General features: G+C 36.4%; 1 protein-coding gene across 1 annotated transcript in view; it reads right to left on the reverse strand.

The window, feature by feature from the left end:
- LOC148657500 (5-hydroxytryptamine receptor 5A-like) overlaps positions 1 to 13,349 on the reverse strand; it is a 32,186-nt gene extending 18,837 nt beyond the window's left edge. The window contains exon 1 of the mRNA XM_088643864.1: positions 13,251 to 13,349. The gene's annotated coding sequence lies outside the window, so the exon portion shown is untranslated. The remainder of the gene's footprint in view (positions 1 to 13,250) is intronic.
- Positions 13,350 to 13,758: the final 409 nt, after the last annotated feature.

Here is a 13,758-nt window from a genome sequence, read left to right on the forward strand (position 1 = left end):
ATAATGCTCAAGGACCATGATATGAACACCTACAGTATATTTCAATTTTTAATTTAATTGAATCATCCAGAAGTTTTATTGCTCCATTTTATGGCCCATTTTAAGTGAGTTCTTAATGAACTCAGCTAACTGGTACAATCCCTCCGCTAGCATACAGAAAATGAAGTCAATGCACATGTAACCCATGCATCCTTTGAAATGGGTGATTCTGAGCAGCAGGGGGAATGTAAAAGAAGCTCCATCAGATGCACTACACACTAGACAAATGAAGCCTATTCAGCTCCAATCTGCATCCCCACTTGTGAAATCCCAGTTGCCCGATACAACTCCAGTTCAGACTGCCTTCAGCAAAACCATGGGGCTCAATCTATGTCCACATCCTGAACAGCAAGTTTTATTTTAATTCACATTTGTATGCCTAAAATAATTGTTATTGTTTGGAACAAAAGTGAAACCTGTTTTATCTGTACATTTTGATTAAAAACATTATTCCTCAAGTACTGTTTATGAAAGAGAATGTGGGAAATAACCAAAGGTACAATGCACAGGCTTAGATCATAATGTCAAAAGACATCACATACTTTGGATACACAGTCCAGATTGCCGTTAAAAGGATTTAAAGATACTGTACCACATCAGTAAAGGTAAACACAGAAGTTATAAAAGAAGTCTCACAGTAATCCCAGAAGATATGCTTTTGAAACCTCTCTTTGTAAGTCCATGGCAGGCGAAGGTGATTTGGTCATATTTTAGCAATTCTGAGTCTAGTAAAAATTGCAACAGACTGTTTCCTCTCTCACTTAAAACCAATTGTGGTTAAGGGACTTACTGACATTTTAATCCCTTGATGCTTTAAAAGTCTGTTATAACTAAAATCCATGTAATGCTCTACCCTCGCTTTTAATTGAAGCTTTCTGAAAAGCCTTGGGCCTTTCTATCACTGTGACTTCCTTTCTCCAAATGTCATTTTCTCTAGTTTCAGCATTATTTACTGTATGTGGATGTCTACGTGTAGCGCATTTGACAATCGACAACACAGTTCTGACACTCTTATGTGTAAGATATACCTTACATACAGCAGCTAAATGTTTTCTAGCATTTAGAAATACGATAAAATAATATCTTGTTCCTTACAAAGTCCAGTTCCACTATCCTGTACAAGTACAGAGGGGGTGACACGTGGTACTGCACAGTCTGGCAAATGGATTTCATGTACTGTAAGTGCCAAAAAAACTATACATGCAGTGGGGGAATTTAAAAAGACTAGCATTGATATATCTTCCAGTTTTATTTTCATAACCTTGCAGCTTGTCAAGTTCTACTCCACCAAAGAAATGCTTCAGACTGCTCATCATATGCTAGCAGAAAATGGTCTTTGAGAAATTATGTAACACTTTCTGGATGGTCTCCATAGTCTCCCAACATAAAAGCATATGAGTACATAGGGGCATATGAGTATAAATAGGCAATATGAAGCAAACGTATGCGTAAGTCTAAATATCCTTTAAAGTGAGGGCTAAAAATAAAATGAGTGAAGGAATTGAAGACAATGGCTCTACCATTATTTATGGTACCTGAAAGTTTCAGGTTGTTGCACAAAGCTAAGGTATGCGTATACGTGATCTGACAACTGGAATCAATTTCCTGTCATTAAACTCTGTTTATTATTGTGTTGATTGTGGAGATTGTGTTCATCATCATCAATTCAAGCGAATGGAAATCACTTTAAAACGATAAATTATGTTTTCACTTAAATTGTGTATTTCTAACTGCTAATCACTCAGAGTATATTTTAGCACTACCCTGAAAGTAATGTATTTTCCTTGCATTTTGGATTTTACGAAACAGCTAGCAAATTCTTAATTAATTCTGAGTGGAAAGCATAGAATTAACACAAGTGTAAGTTATGTTCCTTAGAGATCTGTATAACATTATCTTCAATTCCATGCCAATTCACATACTTTATTCTGACTTGGAGTGTAGACACAATATAAACCTGTAATTAAAAGAATACTGTTTATTTTGAAATGATGCAGAACTCAAAGGATTATGATATTCATGTTTTTTGCCTATGCTGTTTAGTTGCATTTCATTACTAATATGAAGCCATTATTTTTAAATATTAACTCATCTTCATAAGTAAAGATACTGGACATTGTATTCTGTGTCCCTAAACTATGGATAACTCTGGATTAAATTTCCTGAGGAACATAATGTATCTTAAGATGGAGTGTTGAACTATCCAACTTCTACACAATTTGGCCAAATGCTTCCATGATTTTACCTTCACACTGAGTGATTTACAATGTAACAATTATAGAAGCAATTACAAAGAATATACATGGACATTTTACAGCAAAATATTCTCATTAGAGAGAACATTTTTCTCAAAGCAGCAAATAATAGTAATTTACCACTCATTTTTAGTTTCCTTTTCTTATTCGTATTCATACATTTTCTGGTTTTGAGCTAAGGGTACAAATCTTAAAAGGTAGGTTCTACTTGGATAATTTTGAAATTAAAATGTTAGCTGCTACTATTCTGTTTGCCAGCTACAAGTGCACCTGTCTTTGGAAAATTTCCATTATCCATCACAGGTGGATACTTGTAATTTATCATTAAGAAATCTTAATATACATTCCTCTAAAGAATATGTTTGCAGGAATAAGAATACAATTTGGAGTACTATGGATGATTTTCATAACTAAAAATGTGGTAAATATATCAGATTCATGTTTTAATCCCTCTAATTTAGAAAAAGAATAGACAAACATTTAATTAAACGCAGCATTGCATCTGAGCGATGTTAATGACATCCACTCCCTTATACTGTATTAGTAGGTGTGTAAATGCATGTCTGAGTACTGTATGCCCAGATTCTGCAGAGCAAGCTTGACCATCCATGGGCAATCTGACTAATGCATTCTCTGTTGTGACTCTGGCACCAACAGTGAATTCGGGTTTACTTTTAGTCTTTGGATTGGTATTTTCTAAATAATGATAAGAAATGATCCACCCACACATTTTCTAACCACTTTTTCAAATCTGGGTTTGCAGGGGAGCTGGAGCCTATCCTAACAAGCAACGGGCATAAGGCAGGGTATGTCCTGGATAGGATGCCAGTTGATCACAGAGTAAACACAGACATGCACACACTCGCACTCGTCAATTTCCCCTGAAGCCCGTTAACCTACCACTATGTCTTTGGATTGTCGGAGTTAACCAGAGCACCCAGAAGAACAGCATACAAACACAGGGAGAAGATACAAACTCCATACAGATAGCACTCAGGTCTGAAGTTAAACCCAGGGCCCCAGCACTGAGAGGCAGTAATTCTAAACAGTGCACTACTGTGCCACCCATAATTAACAATCAACAGCAATAAACCTTGGACTGAAAAAGGGAGGCAGTTATTTTATTTTGTTCATAAAATATATCCAGTCAATGCTATAAACACACATGTAATCAAACAAGCTGTTATACGAGTAGTTTAAAGTACAACAATCAATAGTGGACTGCAGGAGGCATAAGACAGAATTCCCCTGCCAGAAAAAAAAACAGAGCAATGCTTTGCAAGTATCAGACTCTAACCACATCAGATTCAGTACACTGCAAATCACTGTTATCATAAAATTGCCTGAAGGAAAGTCTGCAGCTTCTAAACGCTTGACATTAAAAAGACAAAGGACCGACAGCCTGAAGACCTGTCCTCAAAAGACACCCATTCATGCTTATAAAACCTCTCACTGCCCCGAAGAAGTAGCTGTTGTTCATTCAGTGAGCTCGCATGTTGTGCACACGCAATAACTTTATCATAGCGCAGGGGTGTAGGGGGGAGCAGACTTCTCTGTTTTTTACAGCATATGAAAGCTACAAGCAAGAGGAGGTTTATTTTGGTCTCATGTGCTCATTTGGTTGCTAGTAGCTTATTGATTCAAGGATGACATACTGTATAACTGTTTCTCGAAGGATCCCCAGAAACCAGCTTCAAGCCACTGTATAAAACAGCGCCTACTGCCTGGAGTCCTAAGAACATTTTCTTTAAACTTTCAATTATACCCTTGTGCTCTTGTTTCACTTCTGACGATAAAGTAAGCAACTGGGATACTTTTATCAATGGAAGAATTTGGAATACCTACTGTATATGACATTCCTTCAGCTCTCCTGCCTTTTGTTTAACCTTGAATTATTTTGAGGGAAAATAATCAGAAATATCATGAGAGGTTTATGAAGAACATCCGTCATGTGTTTGAGACCAATTTGAAAGGTATTATCTGACCCTATTGATTTATGTGGTTTAAGCTCTTAACATTGAGATTGCTCACTATTGAGCACCTTTCTACTTCAACTTGATTTATGTCATCAGTATCTTCCTATTTAAAACGACCATTCAATACACTGTATTTCTCTAGTATCGACCCATGTGGAACATATACAAAGATTTGTATTCTAAAAAACACGTGTACTGCTAGCCCTATCTCATCAGATAGCAGGCTATACAGTAGGTTCAAAATCAACCCGTTGTATTCAAAATGTGCTATTGCCTACAGAATTTGGCCATACAGTAGATCTGTGGGATACAGAGGGGTTGGTTAAGGCAGGTCTTATTAAGATGTAAATTCCAATTCAATCTAGTGTGAATTCATAACAGGCACAATAAATGTCCAACAAGTCCCGTTAATGTAGAAGCGAGTTATTAAGGAGATAGGTGTATGAAAATTCTGCAGAACATTGGATTGGAAAGACAGCAAGTTGGTTAGCTGTGTACCAGGGATCACCCAATTCCAGTGCAGGTTAGGAACAATGATTCTTGTCCAAAAGCCCTCGCCGTTGCTTTGACAAGACAATTGCTGTATATTGCCATAATGGAAGCAGAACGGGAGTATTATTGGTCACAGAGGCATGCACACACAATGAGATCTGGCACAGAGTAATGCTCTCTATGCCACTTCAAACACATTAAACTGATTTCATAGTCATATGTCGATGTCTGCAATTTCAAGGTAAGGGGAGGTGAACCTGCTCACGATGGCCTCTTTTCCCATCACGGGAACCAAGGTTTGCCAGCAATCGAGCACTGTTTACACATCGTGAACAGCTTACCAAAACTTTCTTAACCCCATGCAAGATTGACACTTCAGCTCCACTGTTTCTGGTCAGGCTTGCAGTGTGAATGGGCTGAGCCCGTGTCTCAGAGTATGTCTGTCTCCTGTCCCTTCAGAACAGAGCAGGATTTCATCAGAATTTTAAATTAGAAGAGCACCAAAGGCTAATTCTGAATAGAACATGAAATGAAGGGAAATTCTTGATAAAAACAACACAATTAATACTAATTTATATAATGGTTTAGGCTTTTTTTTTTCTTTAACAGACTTGGGATTGATATAACAAAGACAGAATCCCTGCTGTCTGGCATTCATATATTCAAGATATTTTTTTTCAGTAACAGACTTCATCAGTTAAATCTAATACCTGTACCTACTGTTCTAATGTGTCATTATACTGAGCTCTTTAAACCTTTAATGTCACACAAAGGAAAATTTGTAATTTTTTCCCCATTGTAGCTTTAGGTTAAGAGCATAGTAATCGGAATTTCTCATCTGAAGCATTGGTGCACTACAGTGATCCTGAAAAGCTGCAACCCAGGAGGATTTCTCAAGCCTTTTAAAACAAGAGCTTAAGTTTGAAGAAATTACTAAATGGCTCTCCAAGACCACTTGTCTCGAAGATGTTTCAACAACAAACTGATCAATAATATGGAAAACATGCCAAATGCAACAGGCATATCAGTAATGGTTGGGTAGATTTCAGTCACAAATGCTAACAATGAAAACAACAAAAACATGCAATCAATTTCTTAAGAAAAAATTGTCTCAGACTGTAATCTCACAGAGACGTGGAGCACTGGTACATTTTGTGAGCACTGGTATTGCAGAATTCAGAAAAAAGCTTTAGTCTTTATTTCTCCGTCCAGAGAGAAGTCAAGTTGTTCTGTTTGTTGAAACGAAGCCTTTGTTTTGGGTCATGTTCGGTAAACAAAAACAAAATTATCATTTGGATTCTGTTTGAACTCAAAAATTGAGTTGAAAGATCGATCCCCTTTCCCCTGACCTTAAACTCAAACTGCTGGTAATTTCAAAGTCAAGGTAGTTTTTGGTACCCACTCTACAGACGCCAGAGATTAACACACAATTCAAGTGAAAACAGAATGAAGCAGCTTAAAACTTTACAAGCCTATTCTACGACTACCATTAGTTCAGTATTTCTTATAGCAGTAAAAGATATTTACCATCAATTTCATGAACCACTTCCAAAGCATGTAAATAAGAAAAAACAGACAGAATTGCCTCACATCGTGATAATGTTATTACCCAGCCAGTAAACCCTATTTATGAATCAGAAAAAGGCACTACAAGTTGATTGCAGGCTTTAACATAATGGGAAAACAGGCGATTTTATGAATAACCCCCAACATCTCCAAACCACATTACAGAAAGACATCTATTTTCTCTGAGAGCTAAAAGTAAATGTCTATCAGAATATTCTCACAAAAACTGAGTAACTGAGGTGAAATCTTTCAGCCTTAAATGAAGCAATAACATTTCTCTTTATTATTTCTATTATATGAATGTGTGGGATTTCATATATAAAGTATATTAATAAGAATTGTTACTATACTTATTCAATTCTGTGAGGTGCAACCTCATGATTGGAGAGCAATAGTAATACCCAGACGCATTCATAGCAACCCAGACTCTTTGTTGGGTACATAAAATGGACTTTTATATAAAGTTGATCTTATCATTGATCTTATCAGTCCACTAGTGAAACTTAGTATATATAAAATCAGCAGTGCCTGCCATGGTTTTCAGATGAAAGAGATGGTCAGAGGCTCCTAAAGATAATGATAATGTATCATATTAAAAAAACATGTTTCACTATTATTTGTACAAGTAAATGTTATCTACAACTCAGCCTGTTTTCGGTTGTTGTGAATTGGACTCCATTACCTCAGAAAATTCCCCGAGCTCCTCTTTTTTCCTGACTTCTACATCTGCTGCACTCACTTCCTAACAACCCAGCGGCTCATGACACTGATTTCTGCCTTGTCTTTCTTTTAAATCCTTGTTGTTTGAAGAATCTGTAACCCACGAAATGGCATTCATCACTAGTCAGATCATAGGCAATAGAGCTTTTTACATTTTATTTTATAATAAATCCAAACAATAAGAAGGTTAAAATGACCTTAAAAGGACAGTGTAAAAAAACTGCAAATACATTGGTTGGGATTTAGTCATGAACTGTGACTCATTCACCATTCCACGGCCAAAGTGTGTCGTGAACACAGATCAAAAATTAGATTGTTTGTAATCCGGCAGGTCAAGCCTCAGTTTTGTTCTATGTTTTCATTTCAAGGTTTGGTATCACTTTGAATATTGATAACCAACAATCACCTGCCAAAATAAAGCTTTTGATTAGGGAGGCTAGCCTATAATGATGGAATAGAAAAACTAACTAGCAGCAAATGCATCACCAACTACTGGAACTAGGCTACGTTAACTTCTCTCTGCAAATAAATACCGGAGGGGAAGAATGAATGAAGTACTGTTTTGTATTCTATGAAATTCCCCACAAACACGAACCATTCATATACTGTAAATGAACAGACAGGTACAGCTTGAAAGCGAATAAATTTGGGAAGACAACAACTCGACAATGTGAACAGTTTTGAAGGCATGCAAAACAACTCTTTGTCAATCTGTTAACTGCATTGTCACTAGAATAATACCAACCAGGTTTACAATGAATTGGCCAAGCCAGTCCTTGAACAGGAGCAGTTTCCCTGAAAGACCATACTTCACGCTATTGAAGTTGATGACCTGCTGTAGGAGGAACAATCGTTGCAGCAACATGTGACGTGCAGATCAGAAGCATACTTGGTCATTCATGAAAGCTGCCATGTCTTGATTCAATCAGTGTAGTGGTTTCCATGAAAGAGGCCATGAAAACCAAATGGAAGCAATGTGACCTTCTTGGTATAAGCAATAACGACAGTGTGTCATTGCCAGCCACATCCGGGCTTATCTTCTTCACACCAATATGATTCAACAACAATAAAAATATCAGCGCAAAGGATCCCAAATTTCTTTACACAAAGGAGAGGATCTACTTCATCCACCATTGGAATGAAGATCCAGCTGGATGATGGACTGTATTACTGTATGGTTGTCTTCTACACCATCATTACACAGCAGATCAGATAGAAAAGTGAGAAATTGCTTTATTGATTGAACTAATACAAGATTTGAGGTATACCAGATAATTCAGGCCCACAGTGGAATTTAATCAGGATACTAGGGTTAACAACACTATTCTTGTGAAAAGTGCTATAGGAACTTTAAGGACACCACCTCCTTCGGAATAGTCTTTCCTGTCACCATACATAGCTCACCTACTGCCACCATCACCATTTCCCGTAACCTTACTTACCTCGGACATCTCTAATCCAAATACCCACCAGGCGAAACCTTGCTTAGCTACTGACACCTGACAAGACCACTCTAGAAGATCATAATGCTGCTATGAGTAACAAGCCATCAAATGGCACTGATGTAACCTGGCTGTGTCTGTACGTTCTTACAGTAGCAGCTATTAAGTGTCATTGATGACTCTACACCACTTGTGGCATATTTATGAAAGTCTAAATGTATTATCCACAGTCAATGGGCTATTTCTCAGAATATTTGTGGGATTATTACAGACAGTACTATTTCTACAGTCTTTAGATATTACAGTTCCATAGGTCAGCTATCTCATTTTCCTAAGGTCTGAATGTCTCATTCACCAAAGTGCACTCGCCTATGCAGTGAAACATAAATACGTACACGAGACAATAAAGTAAACAACTCAGTTCATCAGATTAACATCAAGTTTACAAGTTTACAATACAGCCCCTTCCAGTGGCTGGCTGCAAAATCCTCAATGAGCTATCAGGATCTGTTCCCCCACAATGATGCGTGATGGCTGAAAAAGGGAAAATTCCTGGTAAATGTTTTTTTTTTTTAACTGGGTTCTTGAAATGTTTGAGGCCCAAAGGGACTGGCACTGGATACAGAGCAAAAAGAAATAAACTCGTCTCTACAGAGCACTTAACAGACATGCGACAATGACACATGTCGTCCCCACGAGACCCTTAGACTGACACAGTGCCCATGCCCGGATGCCTGCTATTTATGAACCTTCTTCTTTTGGGCACTGGCAAAAGATTACGCAAGAGATTTCTTTTTCACATTCCTCCCTACATTTCCATAAAGAAACACCCAACCTGCCTTCTTTTTTCAGATGTCATCATCTTCCACAGACACAAGGTCTCAGTGCCCTACAGGTTCTGGCCAGAGGCTGTGACTGATAATACTTACAAGCTCAAAACTCATACTTTTACAGTACTTTTCACGAAACCTACATATATATTCACATCAAAACTGAAGCACCCTCAACTCTCTAAAATAAAATACTCATTTCCAAGTACTTCCAAAGCCTCTAATTTAAGGACCCAAAGAAACCTTGTATTTCTTTTAGTGTGAACATACAGTATATGGGAGGATATTTAAAATTATTTGCTTTCACATAGAACGTGGAGAAATGATTAATCTTTTATACAAAGAGGCTGGGAAGGTACACAGACTCATTATTCAAACTTTTATCACCATTCCTTCAGAGCACCAGTGCATTTGACTGTGAAACTGAAAGTGAAAAACAGATTAAGACTCACTGCCATTTTGAGGGACTTGTAAATTACTTGTCAATTGAATTGCTGATTAGTAAGGTCACAAAGGAGTCTGCTAGGGGTATAATGAATTCACAGATCCGGAATATAAAGATGTATAATTAAGGTATGATTCTGCTACTAAAGAAGAGATATCAGGTTTAAAGTTCAGAAGTGTTCCATTTGAAAGTCAGTGAAACTGATGTTATTTATTGTCCCCTGCATAAATATACCCCAGTGTGTTATGCAATTCTGCATATACAGTATAAACATATATTATATTCACACACATTTCTGAAAAGTAGCTTGCTTCATCTTCTTGAAAGACAGCTACACCTGTGTAATGTGTTGATTTCCAGTCAGTAGATTTAAACTGGACTAGACTTGGTTCACATTTTAAAGAAATAACACAACCCAAACTAGGAATGCCTTTCCGAAAAAAAAGTCCAACAAGTGGAAGAAGGCTACATTTGTTCTCAACCAACCACTTAACTGCAGATACGAGTTCACAGAATATGTGTGGGATAAAATTGAAAATGAAATTTGTCTTACAGTATGTTTGCCCTCAATTTTGAGGAGCTGTCAATATAAATATTAAAACACATTTATTCACTTATAGTATCCTTTTAACTTTTTTTCTCTTCTTTGACCTATGACTCAAGACATTTCACTAAAATAAGGTCTACATTTTATTTCTTCCTATTTGCTTTTAGCAATCTTTTTTATCTTGTCTGGTTACTCTGGGCTCTTAGGTAGGTGCCACCTAAACATAATAGGAAATTTGTTCCAGAAATGGATTATGGGGAATTTAGTAATCCCACTGCTGTCCAAACGTATTGGATAAGACAGCAATCCATTTACCATGTCTGCTATTTTGTTATAGACCAACAGTCACTCTGTTACATTCTCACACTCGTATACTAAAATCATGCTGTTTGTGTCACAATCTTCCCTGCTCTCCTCTAGAAGACCCCAAATTCTCAAAACTGAGAATGACTGTGATTTAGGATGTATTAAAGTATGTTTTCATAAATGAAAGCCATAAAGATGACAACAGAAATGATCTGAAACACATTTTCAAAAACAGCTTTGTTGATACAGAGAAGAAATTAATTTATGTAGTGAACACGAGTTTTCTTTTTGTTTAGATTGGTTGGTCTTTTATTCTGCCAGCATGAAGAAGCAGTCGAGCAAAATTCTGTTTGTAACAGTTCCGTGACTGTTTACCCAGATCAATGTGTTACTGTTTGCCAATAGAACATGCTTTATGTCACAGCTCTGGATATGAATTCAGCTCCTTGGTGCTGGTACAGTGAGCAATGTTTATATGGAAAATAGTGCTGCACAAACATATTACAGTGTGATCATTCACTTCCATGTTGATTTTCCTTCTTCTTTAAGCAAACACCTGTTAATTTCTCAAAGCAACACACTAAACTGGAAAATAAAGCCACCAAACTTCTTTGTCTTGTGAGCAGTGCAGTCTATCTCTTAGTCAAACAGAGACCAACACAGACACACAAAGACGGAACTCCAGACAGACCGTAAAAACTGTTCGGTAAAGCCTGTTACTACAGCAATTAATGAGAAAGCCGAAACACATAGAAGAACAGTAAACAGTTCTATCCTAATGTAAGATTAAATACATTATTTCAATTTCAATTAGTTCAATTTACATGTACCTCAAGGCACTTGCAGTAATTAAAAACATAAGCTGTGCTTCCCATTAAATGCTTTGTATTGTATTGTATTTGAGTGAGTAAAAAGTACAAAATCTGTTAACATCCATGATCAATGGAATTGAATCTTGATAACTCTATAAAACCAATCTAAGGCAAGAATATTATTGTGTCCGCAAGAGATACAGTCAGTTAAAAGTTAAAAACAATATTGCCATCTGAAGACATCTTTTTAGTTTTACTCTTTATAGATGATTTGTGTGGTATTTAGAAGCAACAAATTAACCACACCAGGTTAGGATACACATAAACAAAACTCCTGGACATAATCCATTAGAACAATAAAACCACTTGAAATTTCCAGGTCTCATAGGCCTACTATTGTAAATGAAAAGTCAATTTGATTTTTAACTTATAGTATCCAAGAATACAGTATGTCAAGACTTTGGGTCCCTTCCATAAACCAATTTCCTTAAGAATGTCCATTTTAATGTGCTTTATTTTTAATGATAATGAACCCACTCAAACCAGCCAATCCCTCATACAGGAGTACAGTACACGCACACATTGATAATCTTACTTTTGTGGGGATGTCCCATTAACTCTCCTTATCAACTATTTCAAACCCCAATCAAAAGAAACACCACACAAAGTGAAACTATTGTTTGGCATCGTCTTGTTTAATGCAATAACCCTCGGATTATCAGTTTAAGAGGAGTTGGTACAGTACATATTCCTACCATATCTCAATGGTAGTAAGACATTCATCTACACAGAGAAATATTGTAACTGGTCTGTTTCGTTCATTATCAGAATAAAAGAAGTCCTCAATCTGAAACAAAATTATACATCTGAGAGCATAAAATAAGGAAGTTCTGTCATTAAAAGTCGTAGCACACAGACTAGCGAAAGGAAATGTATTATTAGTTAAAAAGATTAATTTCTAGAGCTCGATGGAGATTATGTAGAATCTTTCTACCAAAGTAAGGCACAGCTATCTTTTATTGTCATCTCGATAAAATAATCACAAAATCAGTTGGAGAAAGGTAATCTAAAACAAAGTTAAAGCGGTCTACTGTATTTCACCAGCACACATCATTGCATGATTTAGAGATTTACTGTTCTTGCGCTCCGTGCGTACTGTATAACTGCTTTAGGTGTTAAACTACGCTTTCTCATAGTAAAGATAATAGTAATAGAAATGCCATTCCAAATATCCAAGTAAAACTAAAAAGAATGTTTTTTGGGACAAAAAAAAACCTTTTAATGGTTTTGATGGAAGTGAATCCCATAATAGATGTTGCGGAACGTACTGTAGTCTCTGACTAGAAATATAAAAGACACTCTCTTTCTAAAATATCGAAGACAATTCGCAGTTTGATTGCCATGTTGAAATAACAAACACATGTTTTGGTTCACTTTAAATAAACTCAGTAGCTGTGGTGTGCTCTCCTGTATTCCTGAAATCTAAATTCTACCGCTGATGTTATCCCACCTCAACTCTTCAATTTGCTTTTATTGTTCCCATTTATCAAGAGGCTTGGGAGGGGAAAAAAAAACTTTTAAGAAAGAAATCTGAAAGATCTTAAAACATGTTGTTTGTCTAAGGTAAATATAAAAAGAAAAATTGAACTATAAAATTCCAAACATACATAGATTTAAACTTTGCAACTTAAAACCATAAAAGGTAAATCAAATGTATGCTGTAGACCGCTCTGTATACCTAAAGAACATTTAAAATTGTTTTTCCTCTTCTGCATACTTAAACATAAAATAATGTCCCTAAGATGTTTTTTCAGGCTTACCTTTAGCAAGGTATAGAAATTACGCCAAGAATGAAGAGCAGTTGGCTGTCCACCCTATTCCTTCTGGATGTAACACTTCGCCTCTGCTCCCGCAGCGCAGGTGTATGAAAATGCGGACCAGGCGCTGTTAACACACTGACTTTGGAATAAACCACAACTGGAAAAAGGCAGGGGGTATCTAATATCGATATAGCTGTTTATTTACAAGTACTTGAAAATGCGGCTTGTTGTCATTTTGATTGTTTTTCTCAAACTGTCCGCACTTACATATTTACAGTGCATATACTGTATATGTACAAATATATATATTGATAAAATCGGGGGGGAAAAGGCAAAGCAGTTAAAACGTGATTAAAAAAAAACCTTTCCTTTATTATTATCATCTAAATCAGGGTACTGTTTTCTAACCACAAGCTTTCAAAAGCGACAAAAATTAAAAGGCAGCTCAGGCATGTGTTAAAGAAATATGTAAAGATAAAACGTTAACATTATTAAGGTATGAATCATA

Source organism: Lepisosteus platostomus, chromosome 8, assembly GCF_059453375.1.
Source record: "Lepisosteus platostomus isolate fLepPlt1 chromosome 8, fLepPlt1.hap1, whole genome shotgun sequence".
Lineage (NCBI taxonomy): Eukaryota > Metazoa > Chordata > Actinopteri > Semionotiformes > Lepisosteidae > Lepisosteus > Lepisosteus platostomus.